The sequence below is a fragment of the Lactuca saligna genome, chromosome 3 (assembly GCF_052625555.1).
Source record: "Lactuca saligna cultivar CGN05327 chromosome 3, ASM5262555v1, whole genome shotgun sequence".
NCBI lineage: Eukaryota > Viridiplantae > Streptophyta > Magnoliopsida > Asterales > Asteraceae > Lactuca > Lactuca saligna.
Genome location: NC_136419.1, coordinates 214,533,986 through 214,552,522, shown reverse-complemented (window position 1 = coordinate 214,552,522; position 18,537 = coordinate 214,533,986). Strand labels below are relative to the sequence as shown.

Below are 18,537 nucleotides of genomic sequence, written 5' to 3'. Positions count from 1 at the left end.
AATCAAGCTTCCATTGAAGAGGTAAACATCTAGATCTGATTCTATATGTTAGTTTTGATATATGTATGCTACAATAGGGTTTATAAGTGTTGGATTCATTGCATGTACAATAGAGAAACCTAGATCCAAGCATTAGGATTTGTATGAGCACATAGGATTGTTCTTATGCGTAAAACCCATCAGTGGTATCAGATCCTTGATTGGTTTCTGTTGTATGTGATGCCTTAACTGTTTAAATGTTGAAAATCATTTTTTTTTGCTAACTGTTTGATGAACTTGACGAGTTCCGTGAGGAACTCGACGAATTCCAATATGGACTCGACAAGTTTAGCTGTTAGAGAGAGGAAATTTCGGGATTTTATTGCTGTTTTGTCATGGGATTAATGCCTAAATCGTTTTTTGAAGATAAAATCCGAATTTTATTGTAATTGAATGATTATCCATACCAAAACAATAGATAATTTCAAATCTTTTGAATAATAGTTTATTTATATGATAAATATGGATTATTTATATTATTTAGTAATTATCTTGTAACTAAAATTGGATTAAGTCAAATATAGATAATTATAAAATTAATTGTTTTAATTTAAATTATTTTTTATTTGATTCCTTTTGTTTTGAAAAGTTCAAAACTTGTCCTCAAGTTTTGAAATTTAAATTTTATGATTAAAAGTTTAATTTTATGTAATTTAAATTTCAAATCCTTAGAGTTTTACAAGTTTAAAATTCAACCCTATACTATCATATTATTACAAGATTAATATATATATATATATATATATATATATATATATATATATGTGTGTGTGTGTGTGTGTGTGTGTGTATGTATAAGATTAAAGCTAGTCTTATCGCTAGAAGGCCTCATTCACGAAGCCAATCTATAATGTTGGTGCCTATAAAATGGCGCTTCATGGGTGTATACTCACACCCACCGCTTGCTTGATTGGTGGAGGGTCGTTAGTCGAACGGATAGAATAGGGCACTTAATACGTCATTACAAGTATAATGAATATTGCAAAGTAACTAACATGTTTTTACAAATTCCCAATCTTAGTTAATTTAGGGAAAACTGTGAAAATGATGCTATTCCATGGAATTACACTTTGTACCCTTGTCAAACGTTAGTGCAACGTGTGTGGTTAACCGACACAATAATTTGGGATTGGCATTGGTGGTAAAGAGTGGCTCGATGTTTATGATATGTCAATGGAGCGTGCGTGGCTAACTGGCACATTGATTAGGTGATAGAGATGTTAAGTGCACCATGTTGATTCGCATGGTTATTCACAACTTGTTTGCGATCCTCAGCATCCCAGTCGCATATTTGAAGTGCATATCGAGATTTAAATATGCCATTGAAAAGTTCAATGAATCTCAAAAGATCTAGGAGTTTTCAAATACATTTAAAACTTAATCTCTTTTCATTTTTAATGGTGAGAATTAGTGAATTGTCATTCACTTACCTTCAATTTATTTAGTTTTAGAGTACGACATCCATTTCTAAGTTGTAAATATTGTTGTTGGGTCCTAGCCCTAATTTTTTATTTGGGTGTTTAATTAGGGATTCATTTCTAATCAAACTTTGTTCCTTTTCTTTTTTAGATGTCCGCTAACAACAACAACAATGCTTCCGGATCATTATCGTTTATGAACCTATGTTAAAAGGTGACATTTGATGGGTCAAACTTCAACGAGTGGATGAGGTACACTCGCATGATCACATGCTACAAGGAAAAATAATATGTCCTCGATGAAAACCTTGAGAAGATCATCCTAGATGTTGCTATTCCTGAAGAGTTGGCGGCCTTTGAGGCCCATGAGCGTGATGCTATGAAAGTTCATTGCATCATGCTGGCCACCATAAAGCTTGAACTCCAAAAGTCCTATGAGGACATGTATCCGTATGAAATGCATCAGGATTTGCTGGACAGGTACCACCAAAACATGAGGCAAGAGTGATATGAGATCATTACTAACAAGATCACCGCTAAGATGGGGAGTGGAGAATCCCTAACCTCTCATTTACAGAAAACGTAGAGGCATGTTGATCGTCTCCACTCCTTGCCTTCATGCTCCCAGGATTGCTGAGGACTACTAAGAGCAACCTCAAAGACAAATCTGTTGCACCATCCCCTGTTGTGGCTGCTCCCGTGTTGGCAATTGGTCAAGAAAAGGGAAAGAAGAGTAAGGCTCCATGTAAGGGCCACCATAAGGGTAAGACCCAAGATGGTTCCTTTTCTAGTGGAACCAAAGTTGGTTCGATCAAACCCTCTTCCGACCCTAAAGAAGCAGAGTGCTATTACTGCCACCAGAAGGGCCACTGGAAATGAAGCTGCCCTAAATATCTACAAGACATAAAGCATGGGAAGATTAAACCCACCTTCGCAGGTATGTATTCTGTTAAATCTAATAACTCATCATTTGCTACTTCATGGGTTCTTGATACAGGGTGTGGTTACCACATTTGTTCTGATTTGCAGGGCCTAAGAAGAAGTAGGGAGATGGAACATGGGAAGATAAACTTGATTATGGGAAACAGAAGATCATCGCCTTTGACCATAGTCGGAGTTTATTCTTTAGTGCTATGTAATGGGTTAGGTTTAGATTTATAAAATTGCTGCTATTCACCAGATATGGCAAGAAACATTATTTCATTTCATGGATTTTTTAGACAAGGTTTTAGATATTTTTTTGATAATAGTAATGGTTCTATTAATGTTTATTTAAATGGTGTCTTTTATTTCAATGCATTACCTTGTAATGGGATTTATGAATCTATGATGGTTGTTGATAATTTAGGAAATGATGTATTGAATATTGATCCGTCTACTAGCCTAGACAAAGCATGCATGTGGCATAGTCGCCTTGGCCATGTCAACAAGAAATGCATAGCCCAACACCAAAAGGATGGAGTGTTGGAGTCATTCGACCTTAGGGACAATGACACGTGTGAATCTTGTTTACTTGGGAAGATGACCAAGTCACCCTTTACTGGCACTTGTGAAAGGGGTGAGGGTCTATTGGATCTCATACACCCCGATGTGTGTAGGCCCTTTAGATCCACCACAAGGGATGCTTGCCGCTTTTACGTGACTTTTACGGATGATTATAGCAGATATGGATATATCTACTTAATCAAGCAAAAGTCAGAAACCTTTGAAAAATTCAAAGAGTTTTAGAATAAAGTGGAAAATTAGCTGGGCAGTAAAATCAAGATAATTCGGTCAGAACGATGAGGAGAGTACCTAAGTCTTGAGTTTCACGACTATCTAAAAGAATGCAGAATTGTTTCGCAATTGATGCCTCTGAAAACGCCACAATTGAATGGTGTGGCTGAGAGACGTAATCAGACCTTGTTGGACATGGTTTGTTCTATGATGAGTCGGACTTCATTACTAATATATTTATGGGGGTATGCCTTAAAGAATGCCGCCCACATCCTTAACATAGTTCACACCAAGAAGGTTACCAAGACTCTTTACGAGATTTGGATAGGGAAAGCTCCCTCGTTGGCACATATTAAGGTTTGGGGTTGCGATGCTTTCATAAGAGAAGAGACTCACTACAAGCTTGAACCTTGTAGTGAGAAGAGTTATTTCATTGGCTACGCACATAAGTCTTTTAGCTATCTAGTCTATAGACCGAGTGACAATGTTATCTTCGTTGCTAGAAGAGGAGTTTTCCGAGAAAGGGAATTGATAAGCCAATAGGACAGTGGGAGGCAAATTGATCTTGAAGAGATTCAAGAGCAAAGTGATGAAGGAACCTCTAACACTGGCACTCAATCCGAGGAGGAAACTCCTATTAAGCCCGTTAACGAGTCCTTATCTCTTAGACGTTCTAGTAGGGGTAGTGTTCAACCCCAATTTTATGGTTTTCATATTACTACTGAAGGGGATACGTTTATTAGTGATGAAAAACTAATGAATTTGGACGAACCTAGCAGCTACAAAGAAGCCATGGTAGGCCTGAAGTTTGCTAAGTGGAAAGAGGCGATGGACAGCGAGATTCAGTCCATGTACGACAACCAAGTTTGGAATTTGGTTGATAATGTACTAGGTCGTAATACAGTCAGGTGCAAGTGGATCTTCAAGAAGAAGACAGACATGGATGGGAAAGTGCACACTTATAAAGCTCGATTGGTTCCGAAGGGCTTTATTGAAACTCCCAGAGTTGACTATGACGAGACCTTCTCACCAGTTGCAAAGATAAAGTCTATTAGGGTAATGCTTGCAATAGTTGCGTTTCATGATTATGAAATCTGGCAGATGGACGTAAAAATGTCTTTGCTTAATGGAAAGTTAGCTGAGGATGTGTAGATGAATTAGCCAGAGGGTTTTATCGATGCGAAGTATCCAAATAGAGTGTGTAAGCTTGAGAAATGCATTTATGGATTGAAGCAAGCATCTCGCAGATGGAATCTTCGTTTTAACAAGAAAGTTAAAGAGTTTGGCTTTCTGCGAAGTGGAGATGAATCTTGTGTATATGTCAAAGCCAGTGGGAGTATAGTGAGCTTCCTCATATTGTATGTTAATGACATACCACTCATAGGAAGCGATGTCCCAACCTTGCAGGAGGTCAAGTCCTGGCTTAGGAAATGTTTCACTATGAAGAACCTCAGAGAGGGTACTTATATTATGGGAATAAGGATATAAAGAAACAAGATAAAGAGACTGATAGGACTTAGTCAAGATACATACTTGGATAAGGTACTAAAGCGTTTTAGTATGGAAAACTCCAAGAAAGGTGAGTTTCCAATCCAAAGCAATACCAAGCTGAGTAAGACCCAAAGCCCGAGTACAGAGGTAGAGATAGCTGATATGAGCCGAGTACCTTACGCTTCCGCAGTAGGCTCTATCATGTACACTATGACTTGTACTCGCCCTGATGTGGCCTTCGCCTTGAGCATGGTTAATAGATAGCAAGGGAATCCTAGTAGAGCTCATTGGATTGCAGTTAAGAATATTCTTGAGTACCTACGAAGAACCAAGGAATGGATTCTAGTCCTCAGTGGGAGTGATGACTTAAGGGTATGAGGGTATAGCAACACTAGTTTTTAGACGGATCGAGATAGTTACTAATCGCAGTCGGGCTGGGTCTTTACCCTAAATGGAGGAGCAGTGACTTGGAAACGTTCCAAGCAGGAGACCGTAGCTGATTCAACGTATGAATTAGAGTACATTGCGGAAAGTGAAGCGTCAAAGGAGGATATATGGTTTAAGAACTTCATTGGAGACCTTGGAGTTACACCATCCATAAAGGAGCCGATGGAAATTTTATGTGATAATGAAGGAGCGGTTGCCTTAACCAAGGAACCGAGAGATCATGGTAGATCTCGATATATCGATAGAAAATACCACTTTATCAAACATCGGGTAGAAGAGGGACTCCTCGTTGTGAAGAGGGTATCGTCAGAAGAAAACCTGGAAGATCCCCTTATTAAGGTATTGTGCAGGGTCAAGCACATGCAGCACGCTAGGAACATTGGGTTGAAGGATGATATAAGTTTGGATTAGATATATAAGAAACGTATAATAGATATTCTGTACTTGACATTTTGAAGAATAAATAAACTTGTGTTATTTATCAGTAAAGCTACTATATTATGTTGGTTATTTATCAATTCTTTCAATTTTGCATGTTTTGACTTCCTGAATAATAAGATTTTTCAAACAGTCCACAGTCGTTCATATTTCAGAAGTAGGTGTGAATGAAGACTGTCACGAATTGTTTGTAGATTGTCTAAAAGGTTTTGGGCATAACAAAGGTTTGCTGCAAAGTTCATGAGTGCTTATGGATATGATTTGAGCATTGGAATAAACACAGGTTTGCAGGTATCACTTTATGGTGTTTTACCTAAAGTCATCGCAAAGCGAAATATCATATAGTCTTAAAACTTAGAAATACGGTTATTGTTTACTGATTGGTTATGCATTGATGATGTGTAAACGCATTAGTAACTTGATGTTACAAAACACATTGTTGTGCATCATTTAATTGGTAAACAATAGATCCACATGAGTCGAGGTTAATATGTTCCTTTTATTCTATGAGAATAAAGGTGATATCTTGGACACTTGATGATTTGATTTGACTTATGTGTCGGGCCCGGTCAGAATGGAGTTGATGTCTTCAACTAAATTCTATGTCGAACAAATCGGAGATCAAGAAACAAGTGCTGGATAATAAGTATTGTCAGCATGATATCTAGAACAGAGGATTATACGATCCCTTATCTGAGGGACGAGTTACTGATCAAAGTTGACATCAACGTGTAAGAGCTACGATTGCTAATCAGATCCTGAAGTAATATGTGAGATATAGTTACTAGACTTATCCAAGTGGGAGACTGTTGGATTAGTGACTAAACCCGTAACTATATTTGGTATGTACTTGACCCGGTTGTGCATAGTCCTTTTGGGTTGCCTTCACCAAAGCAACTTGACAAGGTAATTTAAGGAGAGAGAGAGAGAGAGAGAGAGAGAGAGTATTATGGTTTATTGATATATTATAAGAATAATATATTAAAGGAGAAATCATATTTATTTAATTACTATTGGTTATAAATTAATTAGGAATTAATTTGGTGACTAAAAGAGATTAATTAAATAAATGGGCATAAACTGTCAAATGCATGATAGTTGAGTTTTGGGCTACGAAACCTAATGGACTAAACAAGGAATGAAATTATGATTAGGATCCATCATATTTTCATCCAAGGCCTTATTCCACAAGGTTCCTTAGGCTGCTTGGTGGCTAAGTTGTCCATTAGGGTTTAGACTGAAACCTTAACAGCCTACAGTATAAATCTGACCCCTAGGCTATGAAATTCGGCTACACATGATTCCAAGAGAAACATAGGGTTGATTTTAAAATCTCTCACCCTCTCTCATATTCCTTCTTTCTTGTGGGGTTTGTAAGCCATTAAAGGAGTTAAAATTGTGACTCTAAGCTCCATGAAAGAAGAATCAAGCTTCTATTGAAGAGGTAAACATCTAGATCTGATTCTACATGTTAGTTTTGATATATGAATGCTAGATTAGGGTTTATAAGTCTTGGATTCATTGCATGTACAATAGAGAAACCTAGATCTAAGACTTGACGAGTGCTAGAACATAAATAGTGACCCAACGCATTGGACTTTGTTTTAGACCTGGAGTTCATGGGACTCGACGAGTGCTATAACAGACTCGGCGAGTCCAAGGAAATTGTCTTATGTTTGAAGATGAATTCGACGAGTTGTTTATACAACTTGGTGAGTCGGATGAAAGTTCATTGATGTTCGTAAAGTAGGGGAACTCGTCGATTCGTTCCCAAACTCGTCAAGTTGAGTCATGGATAAGGACGAATAAAGGGTATGGACTCGACAAGTTGACGGCCCAACTCGGCGAGTCGGGTAAACTGGAAGTTCACTTTGACTTGGACTTGGTTGGAGGTAAAATAGTGATTCTACCCTAGGAGTAGATATCAGATTCTGACTGAGTGTTTTGTGGGGATTATAGCCAGAGGATTTCCGGAGCAGCAGCAGATAGAGGTTTCCAGCGTAGATTATCAGCAACTACTCGTACAAGGTGAGTTACCTTCTAGTAGGGGTGGGTCTAAGGCCACAATGCTGGCCCACCAAATAGGAATATTTAGGAGATGATTTTTTTGTGATAATTATCTTGGTCTAGTTATGTGCCTTGGTATGAGATTTATCTGTATGATATGTTATGTGTATAGTAGGGATTAGTTTCCCTAATAGCAGTCCTTAGGACCGAAGGGTAGTTAAGTACCCGTATATGCCTGATTGTATGCTTATATCTTGATGTTGCATGCTAGTGGTAGGGGTGGAATAGTCCCTAGTTACCAGTTGAAAGATACCGATGACAGTTACCGGTTGAAAGATATCGATGATGATTACCGGTTAAATGGTACCGATGATGATTACCGGTTGAAAGATACCGATGACGATTAGGATATCGATGGAAGTTATCGGTTGAAAGATACCACCGATATTGTATGGTATGTGGTATGATGGGGTAACTCACTAAGCTTTGTGCATACGGTTTCTGTTTTGGTATCAGCTACCTCTTCGTCTAAGGGGAAGGAGTCGGCGGCATAGCATTGCATCATAGACACACACATGATTCCGCATCGGATTTTTTGGGATTGCACTCTGATTTTCATTATTTTTATGTCATGGTTCGGGACACAATAGTATGATTTGTAATGTGTTGTTTTATTGAAAATGTCATGGTAACATGTCTTAAAAATTATTAATTCAAAAATGAAATTCTCGGGCTCAAATTTGGGATGTTACAACTCCTTCCCTTGTTTCCTATACAGATGCTTCTTCTCTTGGGAGAGGGAGGTCCAACTCTTCTGGGTGATCAAACTCTTAGGGAAATTCTTCCTCTCGGGGTCATGGCATACGACCCCCTCAGTGTTAATTATGTAGACATGATGGTCATTATGATACTTCTTGTCCATAATTGGGTAGTTATGCCCATAAATCTTCATACACGGCTGCTAATCTAGCCCAGGCCTTCCATGCTGATTGCAACATCAACGATTCCACTCCTGATTGGTGTGTGGATTCTGGTACAACAACTCACATGGCCCCTTCTTCTGTTGGACTTGTCTCGTCTATTCCTTATCATGGAAAATACAAAGTGGCATTTGGCAATGGTACTGTTCTTCCCATATCTCATATTGGCACCTTGTCTATTAAACCACAACTGAAACTAAAGGATATTCTCATTTTTCCTCATATCAAAATGGAACTCCTTTCAGTAAGCTAATTAACTATGTAACATCCTGAAATTTAGGTGTATCTCTTTAATCCTTCTTCTTTTCCAAGTTGTCAAAATTAGCCCAAAATAGAAAATGGGGACGAGTGGGTACGATGGGCGTACTGAAGAGTACGCTGCGCATACCCATGGGCGTGCCTCTGATGCGGACTCTACCCCGGTATGTTGGGCGTACCTTAGCTTACGCTAGGCGTAATGGGCCCAGATTCAAAACCCTAAATGAGACATGAGCACTATAAAATGAATGCTATGGCCTCCATCCTAGCCACCACTTTACAGAGAGTGAAACCCTAAGAGAGCCAAACCTTCGTTCTAAGCTTGTGTATGTATATTTGACCTTGAAAGTGTCATTGTGTGCTTATGAAGAAGAAGAGAAGACCTTGAAGACGAAAGGAGTTGGATTCCAGTCTTTGGGTTTGAGCTTTAATGGGGATGAAGCATCAATGAAAGGTATAAAGCTCGAATATTTCTTACTCCTTTTTGAGTTGTGCATAGTATGGTTCATTGTAGGGTTTTTTGTCCCATATCTTGAAGCATTAGGATTTGATAAACTCTAGAACCCATTATCTATCCTTTGGATTGTTTTTGATCGAGTAGTTTCATAAAAACGGGATCTTCGATGTTAGAATTAAATCATGCATGAGATAAGAGCTTAATGAGAGATGAGAATGAGTATTTTGTGTGATTATGACCACATCAGCCATGCAAAGGCTTAAAGTCCCTGACTTTACGAAATAAAAGCTATTAACGAGTCTAGATCCAAGAGATGAGTTGAGGTCTTAACGGGTTAAGACCAAGAAAAAGGACTAAAGCAAGATGGGCATACACCCAACGTAAATCCTAATACGCCCCGCATACTAGGTTGGTGCCCCGATCAGTCGTATGCATGAGTGTGTATGCTCTGCGTACTAAAGGGGGTACGCCCCGCGTAACCCCACTGTTGGCTTTCAGGTTAAGGGTTGTGTTGGGCCTTAAGTGATGGGCCTGAATTTTTGGGCTTGATGTAATAGAGTACTAGGAAAATTATGTGTTTATGCTTTGGGCCCTTGGGTTGGGCTTGCCATTTAGTTTGAGAATTGGGCTTCAAGAGGGCCCATTTATTATTGGGCCTTAGTGGGCCCAATGGGTTAAGGAAACTGAAGGAATGGTTATTAATCAACCTATAGACCCAATGAGTAAGAATTTAGACTAAGTTCTAACTGAGATAATTGTGGGATTGGCACAGAGTAGTGGCCGGTGCGTAGCAGTAGCATTTATAGGGGTTGTTCATCCTCCGACGTGAGTCTTCTCACTATACTTTACCTAGAGTAGTAATTATGCATGACTAGAAGGTCTTATGTGCATGCCTGAGTTTATTAATTTATGTGTGATATGTGATGTGTGCTATATTATGTGATATTTAGACCAGACCAGAGGGTTCAACGTACTGTGCTATATTATGACCGGACCGGAGGGTCCAACGAGTTATGAGACTGGAGAGTCCTCACTTATACCAGACTGAAGGGTCCAACGAGTAGTGAGACCAGAGGGTTCTCAGCCAAACTAGACCAGAGGGTCCAACGAGCCATGGGACTGGAGGGTCCCACTATGACACATCGAAATGGAGGGTCCTACAAAGTTATAACCTCGAGTGGTTAATATGTGTATGTGGTATTTTGGGGAACTCACTAAGCTTGGTGATTACCGTATTATGTGTTATGTGTTTCAGGTTCTTATCAGGATTGCGGGAAGGCGGCAGCTCGATTGTACATACACACACACACACAAGAGAGGAGATTCATGAATATGAATCCTGGATTTTGATAATAATGTTTTGAAAACTTTTTTTGACTATTAAAAGGTGTTTATTTAAAATGACATGTGTTTTATGAAATTAAAAATGAAAAATTTGGTTTGAAAATTCACGTCATTACAAGTTGGTATTAGAGCCTTGGTTTGAGGGATTCCGATACACCATCAGGTATGTCTGGACTAAAACTGAGGATTTGAGGAAATTTTTCAAAAGAAACGATTTTTTTTCTGGAAACGAGTAAAATATTTCAAGAGAAAGTACAAAAGAGCAGTGTGTACAATCATCCACTGCCCGAACGGTGATTTTCCAAAATACCCTTACGTTGTGTCTTATGAATGCTATGTGATATGTTATGCATGCTAGAGATTAGGCTAGGCACTTCATATTTTAGGACTAGAGTGGCCTGATTTGTGATGCCTTAGCCTAGTAGTTACTGCTATCTGTGATTTGCTTTTGAGTATGTAAGGGGTATGAGTATCCAACAAGAATCCTTTTTAGAGGGATCTGAGTAGAGGAGTAATCTAGGAGGGATACCTAGATGAGCATTAGAGGAGCCTACTGACAAGGTAGTTAGATACCCACGAGGGGTGGAGTTGCTTGAGCTTAGTGATATCTTTTTAGTACGGGAATAGCAAGAGGAGTTGTAACCTAGAGTGTTTATACATGCTAATTGAGATTATTCGATGCCCGAAAGTTTCTTTCTTCGTGCTTTGTGGGACTTTCGGTGATGGGAGTCAGCTACTAAGTGAATATGACGATATTCAGGACGTAGATGGCCGATATCATTAGGAGTTCTTCATCAGCTGATGGCGGAGGAGTGTGAGCACCTAGGAAGATCCTAAGGTATGACCGTCGTCAGATGAGTGCACAAAAAGGGTTGACATTTCACTGGGGAAGAAACACATATAACGGGATGGACGAACAAGAAGGTTGAGTCTCTACTTAGGAAATCTAGGATGGTCTGTGTGGAAATTATGGGTAGATGTGGCAGGTAGTCTGGGCCCGTACTACTAAAAGCAGAGGACCCATACTTGATACAGGGAGTATTCTAGAGATTCTAAGTAGCAGGCTGGGAGGTGATGTCATGGTTCGAGTACCATGCTAAGTAGTAGATTGATTGGTTAAGCCACGGTTCGAGTACCATGCTTCGTAGTGGATTGAGAAGAGATAACATGGTTCGAGCACCATGGTTTATAGTAGACAAGAGGTGGCCACGTGGTTCGAGTACCATGAGCATGGTGGTTAATGTTACTGGTTCTACTAGTTATTCCGTTTTGTTTGGTTATACTGAGATCGGGTGCCATAGAGTATGAGGTCAGAGGGGCCATGTGGAACAAGTTCCAACGAAGCATCCCTTGTGAGGGAAGATAAGAAAATGCCAAGGTATTGTTAGTGATGTCTCAGATGAAGTTGCAAGACTTATGGATGAGTAGAGATGGCGTTTATGGAGGATTGCGACCTGAGTTGGGCAATCATCCAATAATGAAGATGTCACTTTCGGTGACCTGAGTGGTGCTATTTTTGTTTCATGTGGGAAACATAAGAGGTATTGATATTTCGGATTTGAGCATGGGGGTAAACTTTGTGGGTTAGCATTGATGGCGATCTTCCCCCAGAGTTTATGGACAGTGTGTCTGCCGCAAGGCAATGAGATAGCAGGAGAAAGTTGCTAGTGGGGACTGAGATAGTCAAGGGCGAGGGTGCACTCTATTTGAGTATGGTAGTGCATGTGCCAGCTGTAATTTCAGACGATCTTGAGGACCATATGGGGGCAGTGGCTCCTATTTTCTATGAAGGGTATTGAGTATGCTAATGAGGAATCCTCTCTTTTGATAAATAGGATAATGGAACATTGGTTAAGGAGTCAATGATGAGGGGCATGATAGCTCATCATTGTCAGATTATGAGTCAGGGTTACTACTAGACAGTTGTGATGTCCGGTAACGGGATGGAATGAGATTATGTATGATGAGAAGTTTCTAAGGATGTCATCTGAAATTCGGGATACATGGAGTTGTGGAGTCTCTATCGGTGAGACACTATAAGAAAAAGACCTCTTTACGACGCGCAAACCACGATACTCATTGATTTATGTTACACAAATGAGAGTGACATTAAAAAAGTGTCATCACTTCAAAAAAATTAAGGATTTATGTCACGCATTATTGCGTGCCCTTAAATTAGTGTCTCTTGAAATGAAATTAAAAACATGGAGGGCACTTTATTTTAAATGTGCGTCCACTATACCTGTCACTTTATAATTTTAATGAAATGCGCGTTTAGCATAGGGGAAACGAAATTCCAAAAATTTTGAAAACCCATCTTCTACCTTCTTTTTGTATTTCATCTTCGCAGTCTACTCTCCCTCTTCCTCCTTCTCTCTTCTCTCCGATCTGCTTCTCCGCCACTCCTTAATACCTTGTAGGAATCTAAAAACTAGAAAAAATCATCCTCACAAAGTCTAGGAAACTAGGGTTTTTTAACCCTCAAAGAATGACCCACATCCTCCATAGATTGATCTCTATCACATCATTTCTCATAAGATATTGACCACTTTACATTCATTAGGCCAAAAAATCGACTATTGCTTGAACTAGGGTTTTGATTTTGTATCACATAACCCTCCCTCAATATGTTCTCCCTGTTCAATCGATTCGCTGGTTTTGCTCGACTCCCACTCACACCAACCATCGATGTTCAATCGTCGACTATCACCACAACTATAAGTCTTTATCAAAGGTTTAATCAAAAGTTCATCTATTATGTAAGTCTTTATCGATGTTCAATCGTCGCTCACGCCGACCATCGATGTTCAATCGATTTATGTGTACTTAGAATTCAGGATGATTGTAGAAGCGGGTGAAGGCAGAGAGAGAGAGAGAGAGAGAGAGAGAGAGAGAGAGAGAGAGAGAGAGAGAGAGAGAGAGAGAGAGAGAGAGAGAGAGAGAGAGAGAGAGAGAGAGAGAGAGAGAGAGAGACTTTGTACTTCTCCATCGATGACGTCCGATTGTGTTAAGCTTCCTACTTAGGCTGAAAACCCTGTTGATTTTGTGCATAAGCATCGCATGGATCTTGAGAGTGAGCATGCCTCTGTACATTTATATGAATGGATAGATCTCATATTCGGGTGAGGCCTAATTCATTCATATTCTAATATCGGTGGGTTTTATTTTGTTTTGATGCTTTTGACTTTGTAGAAGTTGAAATAAATCAAATTTGATACAGATAAACTAATCCAGTAAGTCTTCCTATTAGTCGATTAATTAAATTCTTTTTTTTATGTTTCTTTTCTTGATTCTTTGCATACACACATAGCATGCACCATCGGTTTTGATCCTTCCATTTGGTGTAAAACAGGTTGCTTGTCGACATTCTCAAAAGCTTATTTGCACACAAGATGGTAAAATCGATGGTTCGGGTTATAACAACTATGGCTAAGCAGCTAACCAGAAATGCACTTATGCTTGGTACCCATCTCCAGTTGACTGGTATATTTCTCTCTCTCTCTCTCTCTCTCTCTCTCTCTCTCTCTCTCTCTCTCTCTCTCTTTCTCCTTTGACTTGAAGGTTTGACTGATGAATAATCGAAATAGGTGTTTGAGGGAAGTGAGGAAGCTAGCAGCTGGTGGGGGCCACTATGCTGTATTAATAGATGCGTGTTCATTGAAAGACTTCTGTGAGTTTCAAATTGAAGACTGTGTAACACCATGTAATGCTTCTATGATTGAAGATGTTGCATATCGAACTGGTTCAGATGCTTTAGTTCGTCTTTGTGAGAGGTTAAGGTATTTATATATTAATTTTGTAATACGTTTGACCATAAAAGTCAACTGTCTTCTGAACCAATTTTTTTTGTCATTGTAGGGAAGGTCATTCTAATGGTGGAACTTGGAAATGTTAAAATTACTCTTGTAATCTGACATTCACATGTTGCTTACTATGAAAAAACCTCTCACATAAAAAAGATGCCACCTCCAAATGTTCTTCAAATGCAGGTAAAGTTATTAATGTTGTCACTAATATAATTTCAATAGCCTTTGTATATTCCTAAGGACAAGCATTTGTTTATTACACTTCTACTTTTTCCTATTATAGTATTGTAGAAAAATCTACAAAATTAACATATTTTGTTTTTGCAGGATAAAGCAACTTCTAGAAAACAGGGACTTGGTATTAGCAAGGGTTCGTTTTCAAGGGACAAAAACGTCTTTTAGTGTTAGTGAGAGGGAGAAAAATAGCAGGGGTTACATTTGCCAGTGATTTGATTAATCAGATGAATGAGATTGAGCAATAGATAATATCTTCTTATTATAATAGTGTTCTACTTATATAAAACTACCCACAAGAAAAAAAATTGTTTACTATTTTCTTTTGAGCATTTTATTTTTTCGTTTGCATTCAGGTTCCAGTTAGAAATTCACTCATAACTCATGTTCAATGCAAATCATTGTGGAGCCAATTTCAAAAAGAAACCGAATATACAATCACTAAAGCTATTGCTTCCTAGGTATTTCTTTCAAAATCTTAGATATTTATTTAGATTGAATTGTGAGGGTAGATTGGTAATTTTGTCTGCCATGGTTTTTTCAGGAAGATAATAAACTCAATAACAACTAGTTACCACATCCATGGGCTATCGTTGCTATGGTGGTACTTGGATTCAACGAGTTCATGACTATTTTGAGGTTATTTTTGTCTTTTTACATTAAATAAAACTAGTCTTCTATTCTGACTTACACTGACGTTAATTTTTTTTTTGGTTAGGAATCCTTTATGGCTGCTTGTTATATTCATAAGCTACCTTCTTGCAAAAGCTTTATGGGTCCAACTAGACATATCTGGTGAATTCCGAAATGGCGCTATGAGTTTCCGGAGCTGAGGGTCCGGTTAGTAAAGCGAATACAAGGAAGGGGATCAGAGGCAGGAGTCTAGGATTGGCAAGACAAAATCAGAGGCAGGAGTCCGAGGTTATTGGATTTTCCTTTGGCTTTGAGGTCTTCCATGTCGTTGGGTTTACATTTGCTCTTAAGACTGTTTCCTGTAATCTGTGCTGATGGGTAAGTTTTTTATTTTACTTATTTATTTATAACTTAAGTATGTTGATTGCATCTCATCTCATGTGTTTGAATATGTGCTGATGGGATCCATATCTTGAGTGGGTGTCAGCCACACTGGATGAAACCCAAAACTCTCTCTAAGTCCACCATTGAAGCCACCACCACCAAAAATTTATATGATCGTGAATTCGCCGAAAGCTTGCAGGTATAAATAAATCATACAACATTGTATAGTTGCTAATCTCCCATTGGTAAATCTTTTTTTGTCTATTATAGGAGTGTAGTTCAGTAGTCTGAATATTCAAATATTGGAGTCACTGAGCTGATTTTTTCAAATGGAATGCGTGTCTACTATATGCACACAGACTTCCTTGAAGACCAGGTTTGTTTTCATGCACTTAAAATTTTAGTACATGTAAAAACTTATTATCTACATGTTTTTTATGTGATTAAAATGATGTGTTACTTTGAACAGGTTTTGTTCACAGGATACGCATACAGGGGTTTATCTGAACTTCCAGAAAGCGAATACTTTTCATGTTCAATGAGTTCCACCATTGCTGGAGAAATTCGTATTTCAAGTGACACCTTTATAAAAAAAAATGGCCTTTATAAAAAAAATGGCCTCATTTCCTCCCATGAGGCCATTTTTTTTATAAAGGTATCAGTGTTATGATGTAATGCATATGCACCACCTTCTTTTTTGGTTTCTTTGTGTCTTGTTATTGTGAAGTATTGTTGTAGTTAGAATGTTGTTAGATCACAATGTCGGAGCAAAGTGTTGGTAGTGTGAAGTTTTAGATTCATATGTTACTGTTGTAGACCATTGCAAGAAGCTTATAATTGCAACGGATGCAGCCTTTTGGGATGGAGTATTTACATTCCAAGAATATTGTGCATTTTAATCTCAAATGTGAGAACTTGATTGTCAATATGAAAGACCTTCGCGCCCTATATTCAAGGTATTTATCTATCACGACTTAAAAGTTTTTCTTTTTCTTATTATTTCTTATTATTAATGCTGAAGGTAGGAGATTTTGGACTATCAAAGATGAAGCACAACACTTTGGTTTCAGGTGGAGTTAGGGGCACCCTGCCATGGATGGCTCCTGAGCTGCTAAATGGTAGCAACAATAAAGTATCTGACAAAGTAATACCTTCCCTTCCCTTGTTTGATTCCATCACCATACATATTGTTTTCTTTTGTTTTGTGTTTTTGGTAACATAACAATTAATAAACAGGTTGATGTGGTCTCCTTTGGAATTGTGTTTTATAGAAACAAGATGCAGGAAGTTGTAAGTTCTCTCTTTTCATGGTGTTTTACTTTTGATCTTTTAAAATTTTTATTCATCTTTATTTTCTGTTCTTTAATGTTAGGTTTTGTACAATAGCAAGTTGGTAAGAGTCCCATATCTACCCCTTTTTCCTAAATTGAAAGTTTGAATGCTTGGAGATTCCCAACATGTTGAAGAGGTAATAAGCTTTCTCATTATCATAAAACAATACTAAAACTCACCAAAAGATCCATCTCTGTAAAATTGAATCTAATATCTTCTTGAATACTTATAATAGGCTAAAAAGATTGTGATTGGATTAATGGATGTTGAAGGGCTCAAGAAGTTGAGCAAGATTCATCTTGTTTCCTACCTGATAAAGATATAGTCCTTGTGGATGAGGCATATTCGAATGTTAGGGTACAACTTGATAGTCAACCAGAAGGGGCTCATAGTGGCTTTGGTTTAGGTCGTGAGTTTCTTAGACATACTGAAAGATGTTCAGATTTGGTAAAATTATTTTCACATTCATTCATCATTTTTTATTAATAGACCAAAATACCCTTGAAAGATCCCTTCATTCTCTTTGAGATGAAGCATTTTTTGACAGATCAGGGGGAGAGTAGCTTTAGTCACCGGTTTAATAAATATACCAGATCTGAACATCTTTGAGATGGAAACATATTTTCATTTTTAACTTATGTATTGTGTCATAAACTTGTCGTCTATTACTAGACCATAGTGGCTTTATTCACTTGCTTGTCATTGCCCATGAGAAAGAAAAGTGAGTTGTAATTCTACTTTTTGTCATATATACCATTAAGTAGTCTTCCCAAGTGTTCGAAAAGATACTTTCTCTTCATTGTTTTAGAGTTACTAAACTTAAAATTGAGCTTCTAATGGAAATTTCTATAGCATCAACTATATCATATCTTGATAATGCATTTATGTATGTTGGCTCAAGTTATGGAGATTCCCAGGTATGTAAAAACTTTCATCACATAAAAGTATCATATCAACTTCAATAATGTCAAATGCTAATGTAATTCATTATTATTATTATTTACATATTGCAGCTTATTAAGTTGAATCTCCAACCTGATACAAAAGGCTCTTATGTGGAAGTTCTAGAAAGGTGTGTCAACTTGTTCAGGTATAATTATCTAAATATTTTGCTCTTATATTTATACCCTATTTAATCCAAATTATAGTAATCTTGTTGTAGTTGGGATGTGGACTGATATTTAATTACAAATACCTTACTTGTTGTTCCTTTGAAGGGGTATGATTCTCATCACATATCTGAAGAACATCTAGGTGGCAAAATAATATCACATTCTGTTCTTCTTTGTGCCTTTAAAACTGCAAGAGATGTTGGAGCCCTTAGATAACCTAAGGACAAATTGGAGAAGTGAGTTGAAGAGTTGATATGGAGATTAGACTTTGAAAAGTATTTGAGGGTATATTATTTTATATTTCTTGTATCTAATTAGTTTGTAAATTTTTTTTACAACTATTGATTTGTTTTATCTTTCCATGGAACGAATATTTGTATGAAAATAAATTTTATGCAATGGATTGTATTTATTTTATATGATATTTTATTTTCTAGTATG

At 37.9% G+C, this 18,537-nt stretch overlaps 1 long non-coding RNA gene across 1 annotated transcript; it reads left to right on the top strand.

Moving 5' to 3' along the window:
* The first annotated feature begins 16,605 nt into the window (after window positions 1–16,605).
* Window positions 16,606–18,063, top strand: LOC145034147 (uncharacterized). The gene is made up of 4 exons (XR_013677921.1): window positions 16,606–16,796; window positions 16,889–16,942; window positions 17,025–17,120; window positions 17,220–18,063. It is a non-coding gene; the product is annotated as an uncharacterized LOC145034147 (long non-coding RNA).
* Window positions 18,064–18,537: the final 474 nt, after the last annotated feature.